This window comes from Pinus tabuliformis, chromosome 3_2 (assembly GCF_031772625.1).
Source record: "Pinus tabuliformis cultivar Carrire ecotype Pingquan chromosome 3_2, CPIR1, whole genome shotgun sequence".
Classification (NCBI taxonomy): domain Eukaryota; kingdom Viridiplantae; phylum Streptophyta; class Pinopsida; order Pinales; family Pinaceae; genus Pinus; species Pinus tabuliformis.
In genome coordinates, this window is record NC_142302.1 from 720,915,897 (window position 1) to 720,937,478 (window position 21,582).

The 21,582-nt window shown below is 36.4% G+C and overlaps 1 non-coding gene across 1 annotated transcript; it reads right to left on the bottom strand.

Moving 5' to 3' along the window:
• Positions 1-690: 690 nt before the first annotated feature.
• TRNAY-GUA (transfer RNA tyrosine (anticodon GUA)) lies at positions 691-786 on the bottom strand. Its single transcript has 2 exons — positions 750-786; positions 691-726 (listed from the first exon to the last, which is right to left on the bottom strand). It is a non-coding gene; the product is annotated as a tRNA-Tyr (tRNA).
• Between the last annotated feature and the right edge of the window lie 20,796 nt (positions 787-21,582).

Consider the following 21,582-nt stretch of genomic DNA (forward strand, 5'->3'; position numbering starts at 1 on the left):
CTTACATTGACATTGTTCAACTCAAAAATCAAGAAAGTCACTAGAAAATAATTAAAGAAGTGAAGCTTCAACTTGACAATGACAAAGTCAAATAGAATACTATTATCTCAAAAGTACACTAGAGTAATCAAAGACCCAGAAAAAAAGATAGAGGACGCCATTACCTTTGAAATGAAGATAGATGTAAAGTGTGCTCACAATGAAAAAAAACAATCACATATGAAACCATATACACATCCTCATTACCCATTTATTTTTCCAAAAAGACAAGAAAATCAATATTAGCATTTTCAAGAGAAAAAAATGAACCTCTCATCAATATTCATGGAACATTTACATTGGCTCATCAATATTCATGGACCGTTTACATTGGAATTTCTTATGAGCTAGATTGAAAAGCAAAAATTCCAACTAACCGGATTCAAACCGGGACCCCAAGATGCCAAAGATTTATTTACATTGAAATTCTCTTCGACTGTTAAGGTTTCAAGAAAAATTAGCAAAATCTGTTACATTGGCTCATCAATATTCATGGACCGTTTACATTGGAATTTCTTATGAGCTAGATTGAAAAGCAAAAATTCCAACTAACCGGATTCAAACCGGGACCCCAAGATGCCAAAGATTTATTTACATTGAAATTTCTCTTCGACTGTTAAGGTTTCAAGAAAAATTAGCAAAAACAGATTTTCCGACCTGCCGGATTCGAACCAGCGACCTAAGGATGGCAAACGGGATTTCATATCCTACTACAGTCCTCCGCTCTACCAACTGAGCTAAGGTCGGAAGGATGACAAGCAATTGAATAAAAGAATACTGAAATAATGGGAGACTGTTGTTGAATGTCCCACAAAAATGACAGTGACAATGATAGAATTTCGGAGGTTGAGATTCTTTTATCGACATTCCATGAATTTGTAAATAAAAAACATGTTTTTGTCATTTCTCTTTCATTCATATTCTTTTTACTGGTGGACGATCCCTTTGATAATGCGCCAGACATAGGTTCTGGTCAGAAAGGGCGTGGGTTCAAATCCCTGTAATTTCAAACATTTTTTTAAATTGGGTGCTGCAAAAGAAGGTCAAGGTCGTGGTCGTGGGTTCAAATCCCTGTAATTTGAAACATTTTTTTAAACTGAGTGCTTCAATAGAACGTCGCGGTCGTGGGTTCAAATCCCTCAAATGACATGAAGGTCGTGATCGTGGGCGTGGGTTTAAATCCCTCAACTGTCATTTGAAACCTTTTTAAAACTAAAGTGCTGCAATAGTACACCGCGAACGTGGGTTCAATTCCTGCAGCTGTCAATAATACGCCGCGGAAGATCCCATAATTCTGAGTTACTTTGCATCAAATTTTGAAAAATGCAAGCAATACAATTTTTCACATCCCTGAAGAAACGAGCGGAAGCTATTAATGGCGGTGTTTTTTTCGATTTTTTTCAGGGTTGATTTCACTTAAATTCGATTAAAAACTAGAAAATTTCTAATTGAAGTTATTGAGTCTATATAATTTTGAGTATTCCCGGATTCCAAATGGGTTTGGATTCTTTGTTCACTGTACTGTGGATAGGTTTTATGGTACAGATTGTTTCGGCCTTGCTATGACAGTTTTTTTTTGAAAACAAAAGCTTAAGAGTGTTAGCTAAATTGATTAAATTGTTTACTTAAGGCATATGGTTCTTATAGGTTACAACTTCAACTTTGGTTAAGTCTTTCAGGGTTATTATTCATTTTGTTGTGGTTGATGGTCTCTTCATCTGAATCTTTAGTTAGGAGAAGAAAGGAGATCTTGTGATGTTCTGCTTATATATCTATTGTTTGGCTTGACGCTTTACAATAAGGTGTAATGTTTAGGGAGGTTGTAGGATCCATTTGTATAAAACTTTACAAGACCACTAATAACATATTGGGAGTTGTAAATTCGACCCTTTAACGATAAAGCTAGGAAAAAATGGGGAAATTTACCAAATGGCATTGACAAGGTACCATCTTCTCCATTCTTCACTTAAATGCAAAAATAAGGGGAATTATTTATTTGAAGTATGTGTGTACCCCTATGGTTAGTTCAATTAGTTGAACCATTTTCCCACAATATGTTGTTTATGTAGAGGCCACTGGTTACAAGTTCAAATGGTTAAGTCCCTCAAGATTACCGATTACTATTATAATTAGTGGTTAAATCTACCTTTTTTTTTCAGAGAGAAATCATCATATGGCCGAAGCCCGCAGATTTTTACAATTTATATGGCCGAAGCCACCAGAATTTTTTTTACGGCATAGCCTTTACAAATATCGTTCACACATCTCCATAGCGTGAGGGTCATCAAATATGCGCCTCCGCAGGAATAGATTAGGTGGTTTAATCTACTTACATCAAGATATTTTAGAACATAGGATATATATTAGAAATATTAAATATATATATATATTATATAAAATGTTTCTTAAATTTTTTTTTTTTTGGGCTACATAATGAGATTATGATTTTATTTTTTATATATATTATCAAAATTACATAAGGTTTGCTCCTAGTCTCATTTAGACTTACTCAAAGAATTATGAACCTAAAATTATAATTTTAATACAAAACTTGATTTGGGAAATTTTTTTATGGATGAAGTGAAATGTCTAGTACTTAAGGAAAATATTTTATTATAAAAATGGGAAAAGGGTAAATTTTTGGGAGAAAAAATTATGGATGAAGTGAAATGTCTAGTATTTAAGGAGAATCCTTTATTATAAAGTTTGGAAAATGGGGTAAATTTACTAAATAACATTGACAAGGTACCATATTCTTCATTCTTCACTTAAGATGAGAACAATTATTTAATTGAAATGTATGTAGTCCCTATGGTTAGTTTAATTGGTTAAACCATTTTCCCATGACATGTTGATAGGGAGACCATTCCTTATAAGTTCAAATATGGTTAAGTCTCTCAAAATTGCTAATTATTATTATGATTGGTGATTAAATTTACCTACATCAAAATATTTCAAAACATATGAAATTTCTATTTATATATTATGATTGTTTTTTTTAAATTATCATTATTTTTTGTTCAAAGAATTATGATTTTTTATTATTAATATCAAAATTATATGTGTGTATGTGTGTGTACGTGCGTGCGCGCGCGCGCACCAAATTAGTAAGATTTTTGTGTATAACTATGATGTATTTTGAGAAATGAGTTGATAAGTTTGTACAAACTTTATCTTTATTTCTCTTTATATAAAAACAACCTAGATTCATCTTAATTCTTGATCTAGCAAGCACTTGGAGGGATCAATTTTTTTAGCATCTTAAGAAGTTTGCATCTCAAGAGATTTGATCCCTCTTGGCGCTTGGTAGATCCGTAGTTAAGATGGATCTAGGCTAGTTTAATTCCCCTATTTAAATATGCTATATTCCACATGAATACCATTGGAAATACCATGGGTTCATCCACCGTTAAACTGACCAAATAAAGTTTACCTTAACTACTCAACAAAAATTAATAAAAAAATAACAATGTAGAATTTTTATTTTAACATAGGGTTATTTTTATTTTTATTTCAAATTTACTTTAACTACCCAACAAAAATTGATTAAAAAAATAATAACATATAAGTTTTATTTTAATAGAGGTTTATTTTTATTTTATTTTATTTAGACTGCATCAAAATATCACGACAAGACATTACAATATCTCTTGCATACTGGGCTAGAGAATGCCTCTCAGCGCAATTAAGTAATATATTGGTTTTCATGATACTATGTAGAATTGTAGAGTATTTTTGTTGAAAAATACAACAAGAACTTCTCAATTTGATTTTGCCTAGATTAAATTGAGAAAATTCGAATTTCCACATCAACACACAACTTGGATGCAATTAACTTGTGTGACATGGCTTGTGTCACCCAGTTTACTCAGTAAATTCGAGTTGGAGGAGTTAGAGTTCAATTAAGCATGTGTGATTGCTAATTTGTAGCAATCAATGTCAATTATCTAAGGTTGTTTTTAGTTAAATTAGTTCTAATTGTTGAAGGAACTAATGGAAGGCCAGTTAAGTTGTGGAACATCAATCAAACTCAGTGATCATCCAGTTAACTGATCAATCAAACCAAAATAGATAGTGCATGCAGAGAATTCGAGTTCCCCGGTCTTGGTGGAGATTCCAAGGCAGTGTAACATCAAAGTGTACAAGTGTGTCATGTAGTCAGATGATCATCCTAAGGAATTACGCAATCTATTTTGGAGAAATTCCTAAATAATAGGGGCCTAATTTCTCAAGGAACAATGCAAGGAAACAAGAGCTCAAGAAAAGGCAAAATTGACTAAGTCTGGGTCAGAGCTTCTTAGTGAGTAGAGAGATAGGTTATGCACTTGCACGTTATGCTTACTTGAGAAAAGCAATTGTAATACATTTATATTCATCAGATTAATGCAAGTAGACATTGGGGTTTTTAGCGGATTGCTTTCCCTAGGAAAAACACTATTTTCATGTGTGTGATTTCTTATTGCATGTTTGAGATTTTTGTTTTAAATTGTGAATTAATGTCCACAGAGTAGTAGAGTAGGTTTGTGTATTGTGATTTTGATTAAAACTTCATGAGTAGTTGCAAATCTACACCATAATTTCTACATGGTATCAGAGTATGATTCACATTAGAGCATAAATGTCGAAGTTGTTTCTCAAGAGGTTTGAATTTAAAGTTCAATGTAGCAGGATCTCTTCAAAGCTGAGAATAGGACCTTCAATGGACTAAGGCTAGAGTATGCCTTGGAAGGAACCTCTAATTTTGTTGCATGGAAGGATCACATGGAGGCGGTATTGGATGACAATGGATTGCTAGAATACATCAAGACAAATGTTGCAAAACCATTGGAATCTGATGCCCAAAGCCTTGCCCAATGGAAGAAAGATGTAGCCAAGGCGAGGAAAATAACTTGGAGGGAGTATGACATCACATTGTTTCAAATCTCCATGGAAAAGAAAGTTCATTCGCATTGTGGAAAGCATTGGCATAATTGTTCGAGAATAATAGTGACCATAGGAAGTTGGCGTTCAAGTATAAACTTTGAAGTATCAAGATGCAAAAGAATGACACAATTCTGCAGTATCTGAGAAAGTTCACACAATGTCGTGATGAACTTGGTGGGGTTGGTGTAAATGTTCCTGAAGAAGACTTGGTAAGCCTAGACCTTCTGGGCCTTCCTAAGAGCTGACATGACTATCGAGATTCGGTGAATGAGAGGGAGAAACTACCGAATTGGGAATGCTTATGGTCTGATTTGGTACATGAGTAAATAAGGCAGAATACCAGAGACATGACTATCCAAGGACAAGGATGAAGAAAAATTTGCATTGGCTGGAAAGGAAAAGAAGGGAAAAGGGAATAAATCTCAATCCAAACCAAAATCCAACCAAAGGGGAAAGAAGCAATATTTGTCAAAAATTAAATGCTTCCATTGTCATGAATTTAGGCACTATGCCATGAAGTGTCCACACAAAAAGGCAAGAAAGAATACCTCAGGAGGAGTAGTAGGTGAATCCTTGGCTTCACAGTTCAAGCTTGAATTTATCCTCAGCGCATGCATGACCACCATAGTGATGGGGAGCGTGTCGTACTTGGCCTCAGGTGCATTGTTCCACATGATAGGGTGTAGATAGTTTTTCAGTGACATGGAAGAAAAATATTTCCAGATGCACATCGAGATGGGGGATGATAGAAGGTATAGCACGACCGAGGTTGGTATAGTCACCTTTCAAAGGGAGTCAAGCTCACCCTCAGGCTCAAGGATGTCATGTGCATTGCAGGCCTAAAGAAAAATATCATCACTATTGCAGTTTTGGAAGACTGTGTTATGATGTGATCTTCAGCAAAGGAAATGAATTCCTAAGACACATAGTCATGAGACAAGTGAAGAAAATTGGGGTTCATGTGAAGAACCTGTATAAGCTAGATGTCGAGGATTGTGTTGCATTAAGCACTAAGGCAAATAAGGTGCAAACATGCAATGTCGGTGAACTTTGACATAGAATACTAAGCCATTGTTGGAAATAATACTGAGAGGGGGGGTGAATCAGTATTAGTCAAATCCATAACTTTTTCATTTCCATAATCAGATTTATATACACTAATTCAGTGAAGGAAACTCGCGTGTGCACGCAACTGTTCTTAAGGCAACCAAAGTATATCTAGTGAACTTATGATTCAGTTAATTCATCATATGTTGATCTTTAATCTGTGCATCAATACTTTATTAAACATTAAAAAGTAACCATGTGCAATTAATAACATAATGAATCATCACACATAAGCAAAACACATGAACACCAAGATTTAAGGTAGAAACCCAATGTGGGTTAAAACCACTTGCTACTGTCGTCTATGTCTTCTTTTAATAATAAGAAAATCTGTTTACAACATTGTACTAGTGCAGACTCATACCAGTACATAGGCTTCTACCTGCAGAATGTTACAACCTTATCTCGTTCTCGAGCTTCTACTGGAAGGGAGCTACAACCCCCTAGCTCTTGTACTAGCCGATATGTTTACTAGTATGTAGGCACCAACCTACAGAAGGCTACAACCTTCTTTCTTCCTCCAGGGACCACGTTTCATAAATTTTCAGACTGGATACTCCTGGAACACAACACCACAATTTGAAGGTCGCGTTTCATCCAATTTTCATACTGGACCCATCAACAACATTGAAGCTCAAAATAAATCACCACTGCAATACAACCATCAAATACATCTGCATTAACCAATAATTGAAACTCAATCATCATTCTCTGAATCACCCACAACTGAATCATTGAAATCCCATCATCACTGAAGCAAATCACAATCAATCAATCTGAACATTTAGAATACTGTCATCAAAACATCGTCACCAGAACATAGAGCACAACCCAGAATTCTGCAACAACAACCAGATCCAACTGCAAATTCAAATATCATATTTTATAATGTATACGCTACTTGTATGTGTTGAACCAGCGTGTATACGCGCTTTTATCAAATCCAACCAGCGTACATATCCGCAAATATTAATTCATAATTTTGCAGCTATTCCAGACTTCAGTCATACCCATATATCATAACATTTACAGAATAACACATGCGTCAGTATTTAGATCTAGACTATACATGATCAAACCACATAATGATAATTTATTACAAGCCTTAAGATCCCGATCCATCATTAGATCTTATCCCTCATCAACCGCTAAGGTTCATCCTTGGTTCAGATCAAGCAAAGCACCATAAGCCGATAACCTGCATACTAGATCTCACACTTCATTATATATTCAATCCTTGCACCCCTGGCCTAATGATCTTCTCCTCCTTATATAGTTTTAGGCCTTTCTCAATACCATGGACCAAAACTACGTAGGACCAATACCTTGGACCAAATACCTAGGGTCAATACCTCGGACCAAATAACTTGGACCAATACCTTGGATCAAAATACATTGGACCAAAAACTTAGTTTTCCCAAGATATACGTGCTTTCCCTTTTGTGAAAGTGCATGTGTATGTATACACTCCTTTTGTTCAGTAAAACTGCGTGTATACGCAACTTGGTCAAGGTGAACCTGCGTATACCTCTGTTTCTTCATTCTTTGTAGTCTAATTGTAATTCTTTGCTGTTAACCTGTTGTACTGTGAACTATCATCTGAGAGAGTTGCCTTTGTACATTACTTCTGAACTGATTCCTTTGTACTGCCCTACATTTTTTCACATCTGTAAACAAAACTATCATTCATTTTGTCACATCTATATCTCTTCTGTAGATTCATCTAGTTACCCATATACAAGTGAGTTGTTCTGCTACAAGTGGGTTGCCATCAAGTACAACACATCCGTCATAATGCCAACAATCTCCCCCTTTGGACTTGATGGCAACCATGCTGGTGTTAATTATTGCAAGCTGTAGAAATTGTTAGAGATAACAAGCAACACCAAAATACTCTCCCCATTTGACATCAAGGGCAAAGGGCGGACCAAGATATTCTCCCCCTTTGATATCAAGAGCAAAGGACTGACCAAAATGAAGACTTTTATACCTGAATAACTGAATATAAATATTGATCATGCTCCCCCTATGCACATGCTGAATTCTCTGATTGAACTCCCCTTTGTCTATGCTAAGATGCACTATATCATCCATGCTCCCCCTGAGCACATGTAGAGTCTGCAAATATTTTCCGAAAGAATAACATGACTCTATCACTCAACTATGTGAGTTTGACCTTCTTATCAAAAATGACTCATACATACATCAATCTCCCAACCAAGTGGGGATATACCAAATGTTTATACATGACAGAAATTACATCATCCATCCCATGCAAAGTGGGGATACAAATTACATCATATGACCAAAAAGGACTCATCAAAAGACAAATTATTACATCATGGATCTTTATATGAACTTTACATCGAATGATATACATGACATTTATAACAGAGACCAAATGTCTAAACAAGACCATGATAGTCATCAGCAACTATCATACACCATGTATGATCTGCACCATAAGCATCTGTCAACAGCATCCAGACCTGTAACTTGTATATGTCCATCATCAGTTCCGAAGATATGACAAAGTAAATATCATCAACTTGTGACAAAGTATGCTGTATATAGATATCAATTCATCCTCTTGATCTCATCAAGATCATCTTGCTTCATTTCCTTAGTAGAAAGAGCCTTCCATGAATCAACTAAGCATATGTCATATCTCCAAGCAGTAACACAAAATCATTCACATCATATCATATGTGAAAACACCATAGTCATCACATCATCATCAAGAACTGCATGATCTTTCACAAGACCCTTAATATATCAACCATGTTTCATCACTAGGGAACATCCCACATCTGATAAGCATCAACCATGATAATCAACATATGTGAGTATCAACCTATCATGATAACCATGTTTCATCACTAGGGAACATCCCACATCTGATAAGCATCAACCATGATAATCAACATATGTGAGTATCAACCTATCATGATAAGGTAAGAGCTCATCATCATTATGTGTCTAAGTAAGTCATGTCTTTGAATATCCATGTCTTCAAATAGCTATGTCTTCATGTGACCTGCAATAACACCATTCTCTTGGCCAACCAACAATATTTATCAGTACTGTATATCCATCAAAGAGATAGCAATGTGTATCATGAGCTCATGGTTATTTTTCAAGATTTCTTGATATTATCAATAGCAACAATCCTCAACCATGTGAGTGCTAAGAGCTCTAGGAATCCTGCATCATAACTGCACCATATGAACTTTATGCATCTTTGAAGGCATGATGACAACAACATAAAAGAAATGAGTGGCTCATAAATAATGAAGTTGTGTACTCAAGCTTTGTACTTCTTATTGTCCTTATGAAGATCACCATGTAAGAAACATATATGTACTTTATGCATCATCAAAAAGTCATTCACAATCATCCATAAATCTGATCTGAATACCAACTATGTGACCCCAAGTATCATCTGAGATTTTATCATGGGCAACTCATAACATAGTAATATGTATCATTTAGCCACATAAGCATAATCATCATTGATTAGGTACCAAAGACTTCTAAACATAATGCCAACAATGCTTTATTAGAAGCATAGCATGTTCTTCCCCTGAAACTGTTCCACCTGTTCACTGTCAGATCTAATCATTGCATATATCAGTAAGAAGTATCAAGGCATCATCATCAATCAGATATACATCAAGTTATCAACAATTTGTGAGGATCAAAAGCACTTTTAAATAAAATCCACAAATTGCAGTCATCTATCATCACGACAGAAAAGATAATTGATAATTGTCTGAATCACATCAAATCATTTTTTTCTGAGTCTGTCCTACTGCATTTTTCCTCAAACCAACATATATGTGACTGTGTAGCTTCAAACTCATGTATATACGTGACTTGTCTTCATGGAACTTGCGTATGAGAGTTAGAACATTGAAGTTTCACACTTTCAGCTCCCCCTGAGTTTGTTATGTCTGTACACTGTGCCATGCCACATTTTTCTGATTGTACTTCCTTCTTCTTCCATATCTTCGATGATGATGTTTTCTCCTTTTGGTATGGTGTCCAAAATTTTCTCCTACATTCCTTTGCTATATGTCCAAACTTGTTACATGCATAACATCTTACATGTTTCATATTTCTTCTATAGCAGTCAATGGCTTTGTGACCAAACATATTGCAAGAAAAACAATATCCCTTAAAGTACCTGGAAGCTGATGATCTTTCTGTGTGATGGTCTTGAACCATTCTACTTCCACATCTCACTGCAACATGTCCAATATTATGACATATAAAACATTCAACATTATTCATTTGAGGAAATAACCGACTATCACTTCAACAATTAGGAATAAAAGATTTTCTTTGAAGAATTTGTTTCCTTGGTTGTTGATAGGGTTGACCTCTAATCTCCTTGTTGAGCATCTCAGATTTTGCATTAGAATTCCTTGCCTCAGCTTGTGAGCTAGATTCACCTTCAACAGATTCATGAAAACCAAGACCAGATCTGATGGCAGTTTGACTACTAAGAATATCATCCAAAATCTTAGTACTATTTTGAAATCATAAATGCTTATCCTTTTCTTCTAATTTACCTTTTAGGATATTTACCTCAATCTGATATTGTTTTTCCTTTTCAAGATACTGCTTCTTCATGATTTCTTCAGCTTTTCTTCCTTCTTCCACCTGTTGCCTTAATTCGAGAACTTCATTTCTTGTTCTTCAAGATCTTGGAGTAGTTCTTCATTCTTCTTATTTGTTTGTTCAAGATCTTCCTTTAGAGAAAGGATCTTAGCTTCAAGACTTTCATAGTAACTGGATCTAGCTTTAAGTTTCTTGATTGCTGTGCTCCTTTTATTTACTTCATTTTTTAGTGAAGTCACTTAATCCTGCAACTTTTGACATTGATCTTCCTTTTCCTTGTACTATTTCCTTACTTTGTTTCCTTCCTCCATTTGAGCTTTTAGTCTGGTAGCTTCTTCTTTGAAGGCACACTCCCTTTTGTCTAATAGATCTCGTTGATCTCTAATTTTGTCTGTGAGTTTTTTAAATTCTGCCTCTATTAGATATCTTTCTCTTTCACCCATAAGAGCAAATTTAGTTGTTTTGCTGTCACTTTCATCATCTTCAAATGGACAGAGAAATGTATCACCAAAGGATAACAAATTCATACCCAATAGTTCTTTTGCTTGTTCATCTTCATTCTAAGGTGATTCTGAATCTGAAGAGTTGCTTCCACATAATGCCCAATCGACTCTCCCACTATCATAGTTCCTTTGAGATCTCTTCTTCTTCTGAGGTGCTTTCTTCTTTAGCTTCTTTCCCATTGTTCTATGGATCTCCTTCAAGTGATCAAGCTTCTACCAAAGGACCTACTCTGATACCAATTGTTGGAAATAATACTGAGAGGGGGGGGGGTGAATCATTATTAGTCAAATCAATAACTTTTTCATTTCCATGATCATATTTATATACGCTACTTTAGTGAAGGGAACTCGCGTGTGCACGCAATTGTTCTTAAGGCAACCAATGTATATATAGTGAACTTATGATTCAGTTAATTCATCATATGTTGATATTTAATCTATACATCAATACTTTATTAAACATTAAACAATAACCATGTGCAGTTAATAACATAATGAACCATCACACATAAGCAGCACACATGAACACCAAGATTTAAGGTGGAAACCCAATGTGGGTGAAAACCACCTGCTGCTGTCGTCTCTGTCTTCTTTTAATAATAAGAAAATATATTTACAACATTGTACTGGTGCAGACTCATACCAGTATGCAGGCTTCTGCTTGCAGAAGGTTACAACCTTCTCTCGTTCTCTAGCTTCTACTGGAAGGGAGCTACAACTCCCTAGCTCTTGTACTAGCTGATATGTTTACTAGTACGTAGGCATCGAACTACAGAAGGCTACAACCTTCTTTCTTCCTCCAGGGACCACGTTTCATAAATTTTTAGACTGGATACTCTTGGAACACAACACCACAATCTGAAGGCCGCGTTTCATCCAATTTTCATACTAGACCCATCAACAACATTGAGCTCAAAATCAATCACCACTTCAATAAAACCATCAAATACATCTGCATTAACAAATCATTGAAACTCAATCATCATTCTCTGAATCACCCACAACTGAATCACTGAAAACCCATCATCACTGAAGCAAATCACAATCAATCAATCTGAACATTTAGAATACTGTCATCAAAGCATAGTCACCAGAACACAGAGCAAAACCCAGAATTCTGCAACAACAGCCAGATCCAACTACAACTTCAAGTATCATATTTTATAATGTATACGCTACTTGTATGTGTTGAACCAACGTGTATACGTGCTTTTATCAAAGCCAACCAGCATACATATCTGAAAATATTAATTCATAATTTTGTAGCTATTCCAGACTTCAGTCATACCCATATCATAACATTTACAGAATAACACATGCGTCAGTATTCAAATCTAGACTATACATGATCAAACCACATAATGATAATTTATTACAAGCCTTAAGATCCCAATCCATCATTAGATCTTATCCCTCATCAACCGCTAAGGTTCATCCTTGGTTCAGATCAAGCAAATCACCATAAGTTGATAACCTGCATACTAGATCTCACACTTCATCAGATATTCAATCCTTGCACCCCTGGCCTAATGATCTTCTCCTCCTTATATAGTTTTAGGCCTTTCTCAATACCATGGACCAAAACCACTTCGGACCAATACCTTGGACCAAATACCTAGGGTCAATACCTTGGACCAAATACCTTGGACCAATACCTTGGATCAAAATACCTTGGACCAAATACCTCGGACCAAAAACTTAGTTTTCCCAAGATATACACACTTTCCCTTCTGTGAAAGTGCATGTGTATGTATACGCTCCTTTTTTCCGTAAACCTGCGTGTATACATAGCTTGGTCAAGGTGAACCTGCGTATACCTCTCTTTCTTCATTCTTTGTAGTTTGAACTGTATTTCTTTGCTGTTTACCTGCTGTACTGTGAACTGTCATCTGAGAGAGTTGCCTTTGTACATTACTTCTGAATTGATTCCTTTGAACCGCCCTTCATTTTGTCACATCTGTAAACACAACTGTCATGCATTATGTTACATCTATATCTCTTCTGTAGATTCATCTAGTTACGATATACAAGTGAGTTGTTCTGCTACAAGTGGGTTTCCATCAAGTACAACATATGCATCATAATGCCAACAATTTGCATCATGGCACCCTGAATATTATGCAAAAAATAACCACAACCTCCCGAAACAAGCACTTGAGCAGTAGGATGTATTAAAAGGATGTACCTTGGGGAAGTACAGAAAATCCACATTCCATGACCGGGACATCAAAGCACATGCTGTCTAGAAAGGGTCCACTCTGATGTTTGTGGACCTTTCTTGACAACCTCCACTGGAAGACACAAATATTTTGTCACTTTTATTGACGAATTCTCACGAAAGTGTTGGATCTTCTTCATGCGAAAGAAAGATGAGACATTCTCCATGTTTGTATAATTCAAGGCACTAGTTGAGAAAGAAATCATCATGAAGGTGAAGGATCCTAGGAGTGATAATGGAGTTGAGTGCATCTCGGATGAATTTTAAAATTTATGTGCGAAAGAAAGAATTCAACGAGATTTGACAGCACCCAACAACCCACAACGGAATGGGGTGGTTGAGAGAAAGAACTGAAGCATTGTGGGAGCAGTGAGGGAGATGTTGCATGACCAAGGCCTACCTCTCCATTTGTGGGCTGAGGCATGCAACACAATGTTCTATTTGCAGAACCAGAGTCCTCATCGAATTTTGGGCATGATTACAACAGAGGAGGCTTTCTTAGGGAGAAAGTTGGATGTGTCGCACTTCAGGGATTTTGGATCCTCTATTTACTTGCATGTCTCCAAAGAATCAAGGAAGAAGCCAGAGCTAATAACATAATTATGGGTTTTTGTGGGTTACACAGAAACTCCCCACAACTACCGTGTGTACTTTCCATTTCTCAAAATGAAAATTTTGCAAAGGGATGTAAAATTTGATGAGGAGAAAGCAATGAAATTTTCTCTTGAGAGGGAGCTTCAGATACTACCAGAGGAGGAGCTTTTAGCTCTAAAGGAGGAGCCTCAAGAAGATGTGCAGTAGCCAAAAATTGAGGAGCAGAGAGTGGAGACCACCACTCAAGGAAAACCATCCATAGAAGGTAGGAAAAGAACTGGGGAAGCTGAGATACTTGTATAGGATGAGAGGGAGAATGTGGGTGCTGCTTCGAATTTGCGTAGGTAGAGAAGTTCACTTGATCTGTACACCAACTGCATGGATCTAATGATTGATCTTGTAGAGACTGAGCCATCCTCTTTCGAGGAAGCAATAAAGCTACCTCTATGGGTTGATACAATGGTTGAGGAGTATGAATCCTTTATAAAGAACAATGTTTAGGAAGTGGTCCCAAGACCAGAAAATAAATTAGTTGCGGGTTTGAGTTAGATCTTCAAGGTAAAACAAGAAGCATTGAGAAGTATAAGGCCAAATTTGTGGCTAAGGGGTACTCTCAAGTTGAATGGATTGACTATGAGAAGACCTTTTCTCTTGTAGCAAGGTACTCATCCATTAGATCAATTCTTACTTTCGTTGTGCGGATGGGGTGGAAGATCCACCAGATGGATGTAAAAACAGCATTCCTCAATGGAGTTATTGAGGAGGAGGTGTACATTGAGCAACCAAAATGATTTGATACTTTTGATCGAGAGTCTCATGTGTGTAGACTCAAGCGAGAAGTGTATGGTCTCAAACAATCACACTGTGTTTGGTACACTAGGATCGATAGTTATCTCACCAGTTTGGACTTCACCAAAAGTGAAGCGGACACAAACCTATATCATATCTTCATAGAAGGTAAATTGTTGATTATTGTCTTATATGTTGATGACTTGATTTTAATTGGTGATGAAAAATTGATCAGATCTTGCAAGGAGGACCTTGCAAGAGAATTTGAAATGAAGGACATGGGTCTCATGCACTATTTCATCGGTTTGGAAGTATGGAAAGGCAATAGGGAACTGTTTGCTTCTCAAGGAAAGTATGAAAATGAGATATTATAGAGATTCCACATGGAGAGTTGCAAACCCACTGAGACACCTATAACGACCAACTAAAGGAAGGAGGATGCCACTTCAGGTGAGGAAGTGGATGCTACCATTTATTGATAGCTAGTGGGTTCACTAATGTACCTTGTGAACACATGGGCGATATATGTTATGCAGTCAACCATCTGAGCCAGGATATGGTTAGGCCAACCAAATTATTTTGGAAGGCAACTAAACATGTTTTACGGTACCTTAGAGGAAGTACCCAGTTTGGATATGGTAAAGATGAACAAAGGGAGTGAAGCTGTGTCGCTTCACAAATTCAAATTGGTCGGGGAGTCCCTCAAACTGAAAGAGTACATCAATTGGAATTTTTAGTGTTGGATCCACAATGATTTCTTAGTACAATAGGAAGCAAATAGCTGTGGCACTCAACTCGGTAGAAGCAAAATACATGGTTGTAAGTCAAGCATCATGTGAGGTGATTTAGATGAGAAAGATACTTGTTAGATTGTTTGGTCAGATGATGGATCCAACTGTGATCCACTGTGATAATCAAAGTTGCATTAAGCTCTTTGATAATCATGTTTTTCACAATCGATGCAAGCATATAGATATCTGGTATCACCATTTGCTGGACTGTGTGCAGAGGCGAATAATGTTGTTGCAGTGCATTCCGACATAGGAACAAGATGATGAGATTTTGACAAAGGCCTTATCAAGAGGGAAGTTCGTGTTCCAAATGTGCAGTATAAGGGTGGTTGATATTCCCTTTACTGTTGAGAGGGAGTTGAAAAATGTAACAAGAAATTCTCAATTTGATTTTGCCTTGATTAAATTGAGAAAATTCGAATTTCCACATTAGTAGACAACTTGGATGTAATTAAATTGTGTACATGGCTTGTGTCACCCAATTTACTCGGTAAATTCAATTTGGAGGAGTTAGAGTTCAATTAAACATGTGTGATTGCTAATTTGTAGCAATCAAGATCAATTATCTAAGGTTGTTTTCATTTAAACTAGTTCTAATTGTTGAAGGAACTAGTGGAAGGTCAATTAAGCAATGATATTTCAGTCAAACTTAGTGATCATTCAACTAACTGATCAATCAGCCCAAAATAGCTAGTGCATGCAAAGAATTAGAGTTCCCGAGGCTTGGTGGAGATTTTAAAGAAGTGTAACATCAGTTGTAGATTAGTCTTGAGTGTACATGTGTTGCATTCATTCATATGATCAACCTATGGAATTGTGAAATCCATTTTGGAGAAATTCCTAAATAATAGGGGCCTAATTTCTCAAGGAACAATGCACGGAAATAGGAGCTCAAGCAGAGGAAAAAATTGACTAAGTCCGGGTCAGGTCTTCTCAGTGAAAAGGGAGATAGGTTATGCACTTGTAGGTTGTGCTTAGTTGAGCAAAGCAATTGTAATACATCTCTATTCATCAGATTAATGCAAGCAAGGATTGGGGTTTTTAGCAATTGCTTTCCCCAGGAAAAATATTATTTGAATGTGTATGATTTCTTATTGCATGTCTGACATTTTTGTTCTAAATTGTGAATTAATGTCCATAGAGCAGTAGAGTAGGTTTGTGTCTTGTAATTTTAAATAAAACATCACGAATAGTTGCAAATCTACACCATAATTTCTACAATTTTATTGTGAAATATTTATTTAAATTAATATTTTATTAAAGAAAAGAGAAAAGTACATTTTGTTGAGTTCTCATATTTAATAATTAAAATAAATAAATTTTTAAATATATTTAGAAAAATAATCAAATTAACATAATAGCATATAAAAGATTAATTTTTAAAATAGATAATTTTTGTATATATATATATATAAACCAACCTAATAACATAAAAAAATGAATTTTCTTTCACACACTAACATGTAAGATGATTAAGATTTTTAGTCCCTTTTTCGCAAGAGACTCGCTTCCCCATAAAAATCTATTGACTCTCTCTTATTTTGCTAAGCTTTTGCAATTTTAAACAAAGTTTTGAGAAAACACTGAATATTTCTAATTCTTTGTAAATTCAAAAATGATTTTCTAATTTCAAGAAATCTTATTTATAATTTTCCATTGGATGAGTAAGCCTTGATGTGACAGAATTCCCATGGTGGAGAGCTTTTTATTTTCAGTGTTTGTTAGTTCCTCACAAATCATTTTAAAATAAAAAAATGCTAATTTTTTGAGAAGCCATCTCATCACTTAGTGCTCTGACACTGCTACTGCTATGCCTAATGATGTCATAACTAATGATATTTTAGGCCCCTTACATAAACCAAGAGGCGAAAAAGGTAAGGAGGCTCCCACAACTCCGTACTTCGAACGATAAATCAACGTTTAAGCACTGTCAACTCAAAACAAATAATTTTGCAAGGTTTCCTTCTTAAGAGAAAATAAGTGCTTACATAATACGAGGTGGTTGTTGCTGCAGAGTTCCATGATATCAACTTAATTCTTATGCTCCAACACAACATAATGTTGTCAACTACATATGGTTATTATTATTATTTTCCACACTCTGCATAGTCCATGCCTCACATTCACGCCCAATGTTTCTGAATGATAATCATGTACACATTGATGCTTATTGGCATGTGTTTGTGATTTGGTTTTGGAACCCAACTAATTTATATTTATATCATTTTTGCAGAACAATGGTATTATTTTATTTATGTCATTTTTTTGAGGTTGCATTCTTTTCGTTCTATCGATTGCATTCAGGAGACCTTCTAGATCTGCTTGGGTTAGTGAACAATTGTGTAGCCAGGTCTTCAGAGACAGATGATTAAATGTACCTTTGAATTCATCACAAATGAGTTGCTATCCATGCCAAAGGTTGAAAAACCATCCTATGGTCATCTAGCAAAAAATTGAGGTAAAGCGAGAGTCGAACTGTTTAAGTTTGGATCTTAAAGATAAAAGCTCGATCTTCAAGTTCTTTCATCTCTCTACAATAGAGGTTAGGTGAAATGATTGTTTCATGTAGTTGGTTATGGTGGGTTGAATATTTTTTTAATATTTTATATAGAGGAGTTTTGGTTGCTTAAGCATAACTAACGAGTTGATCAAGGTCCATTATTCTCATAAGAACTTCGTAGACAGATAATGAAATGCCTTTTTTCTCTTTTTCTTTGTTTTGATAGTGTTAAGTTTTCATTAAATAATTGAAAATCCTTTGTTTATATTGAATAACAATATGCATGAATGCACCTTCACATCCTTTTCGGATAACAAACCTTATTTCCAGGCATTTTTTTAATGCAATGTACAGTGCGAAGTAGTGCTAATTAGCACTTCTTTGCAACTCTGCCCTCTGCATTGCGTAAAAAAAATTCTTGGATAGTGATCCACGCCTGGAATGCGATCTTCAACGGGTGGATCAAGATAAGCAATTGTTGGTGGGACTTCAGTATAACCTTCCCATAAGATGGTCTAAACACAGGTTATTATGCCTATCGAATGGGCACTAAAATAGTTATACGATATGAATTATCTGGAAATGCTTATGGACCAACGACAAAATAAACTATCATTAAGGAAGCAATGGAGATATATTTGAGCATAATAACGACAAAATGAAAAAGTAGAAACCCCAAGGGCAGGGTAATGCACAACGAGGTCTCACTCCTCTGTAATACCTTCTATGGGATGTGTTAGATCTCAATGAATAAGGTGGTGAGAGTTTCTTTCCTGCCCAGCTCCCGCTAGTAGCTTAACCCACAAATTTCCTCTGCCCAAACATAGTATAGGTGGGTGTTAGTGTCGGTATCTTCATCCCTCCGTCAGTGATCAAATTCTCTTGTTGCATTTCATGTTAGGTGTCTCACTCGGTCAGCTGCACTCCATTAGGATCATGGATCATCTGACGGTGGTGGATTATTATACATTTTCCCTCATGTCCTTTACCCGCTGGCCCATTTTCATTCATCTAGATCATCTGCAGGCATTTTTTGTCTTTAAATATGCAAAAGTCATTTTTAGGGTTTTCGGTCTCATTAGGTCTAGGATTTCGTCAATAAGGTCTTCAAAATGCTCAATAACGGTCAGCAAGCGCATGAGGAGGTCAAATAAAGTTTCAGTAAAAATAATTTCCATAATCACATTCTCAGTGATTGATTTATCCTCAAAACCTTGTTTTGAGGAAAAACAGAGTTTTTTTTTATGTTTTCATGTATAAATTTGATGTAATTTCAGTTTTTCCATATGTAATAACTTCAGTGGCAACCCGGTCACCTTGCCAAGCTTCAACAACTCCATCCCTTGCAATGCAAACAAAAAGTCAAAGCATTCAGTTCATCAAAGGCAAAAATAAAGCAAACTGCTCAAAAACAGAGTTTTAAAATCAAGTCAAAGGCAAACATTACAAAGTGAGTTTTTATAAGTGAAAAATTAAAATCCTTTGTATATAAACCATTTGTCATGTTTAAAAACTTCATTTGCATCTAAAGGAGAAAGAGTGAACAAGAGAAAGGTCGTGTTGAAGCCAAAGAGAAAAATCGCAGCAACTATGGCAAATTTCATGGGCGCGGCGCATTGGGTCGTGGGCACGGCGCATCCATCTGGCACAGCGCATTGGGACACACTCTTCAGTGTAAAAATTACACAGGTGCGACACATTGAAGTGGTGCGGCGCACTAGGTTTGTGGCGCGACGCACAGGGTTTGGAAGTCGATTTCACCCACAAACTTTCCCAAACTCCCAAGTTTGCTCAATCCCCACTTGTTCACGTAAGTCAACATCCTTCTATGACCAGTGAATGAGTTTCTCTTGGTGTTTGTGGTGATTTAATGAGAAAAACTTGAAACCCTACCTCCTTGCAATTTTTGTCAAAAAACAATTGCATAGGGTTTACAAATTGTGTTTTTTGCTGCTAGCTCCACTCCTAGCCAATTCTCACTCCCTCACTCTTTCATTCCCTCATTCATTTTCTCCCTCTGTTCACATTCTTATCTATCCATTCCCTAAACCACATATCTCTAAATTACTTATTCTAAATCCCTAATCCCACTATCCCAAACCCTAGTTTAAAATTCCCAAACCCTAACTGTTGCCCCAAAGCCTAAATACTATTCCCTAAACCCCCTATTCCCCAAAAAACTTGTCAGCAACATTCCCCAAACCCCTCATACACATTCCCTCCATAATCCCTCATACATTCTTATCCTTGGCAGCAAAAAACCTAAAGACACCATAAATCTCTTCATACTAATCAAAGAAAACTCAAACATTGGCAAACATGGAGTCAGACCCTTCCTATGACCGAGATGAGGAGACACTCAGTGATTCTTCTAGAGAAATTCATGCACCAAGGAGACTTCACAAGGGTGGTAAACATATATGAGAGGAGCCTACTTCACTTGTCGAGCTGCTGGCTTTTCCTCTTGCTATCACATGCTTTCAGCACCAATCTTGTTATCAGTTCTGTGAGATGGTAGAGAGAGTCAAGTACCATCATGAGTTGGTCAGATTATTTGAGCTCCATCTTCATAATGGCCAAGTCACTCTAGCAAGTGTGACATTCACCTTGACACAGAAGACTATTTCTCAAGCAACTGGCATCTCAAATGTCGGTGAGCAGTGGAATAAAAGGTAGCAGATTGACAAAGAACATTATGAGCTTTACATCATGGCTGGTTTTCAGAGACATCTCAGTAGAGTTTTTCCCTTCAGGTATCTGAAGGACACATATGCTCCCTTGATGAAACTTATAATTAAATATTTCAGTTGTGAGGGCCAGTTTTCTCGCTTGTATGCCTATCACATCAGATTGTTGATGCACTTTACTAGGGTGAGAATGATGAATCTCCCCTATTTTATTTGCTGAAACATTGAGAAGATGACCACCTTAGTGCACAGGAAGCCTCTTCAGCAACAATATAACAGTATATATCATTTTGCACTAATAAAAATTGTGGTCTTGCATCATCTTGGTTTACAGGACATCTCATGGGAAGATTTTATTTCACATGAGGTCTTTATAGGTCCTCAAGTACCCCCAGAAGTTTTTCATGAGACAAGAGGACCTTCACATCAGCAGGAGATTCATAAGACACAAATCGCTAGTGTGCCAGTGTTTGTCACCTACCAAAAGGGCACTAGAAGGTTGTTTGCAGCAGCAAAGCGAGTACTATCTCCACTCGGGGTGGAAGGCGTCTCGCTTCCTCCATCAACAGAGCAAGTACAAGATAAGGGCAAGCAACCATTACATGATGAGGAGCCTTCAAGGGGACAACAAATAGATTTCATTCTTATTCAGGATGATGACATTGATGTGGGCTCACAAAGCTCAAAGCTCAAGGAGATCATTTAGGGGCAACAAGTGGACATTCATGATTTGTCTCTCAATCTAGAAAGAGCCAAGTGGATAATCAAATATCTGGAGCAAAGAAACAAACAACTGGAGGATCAACAA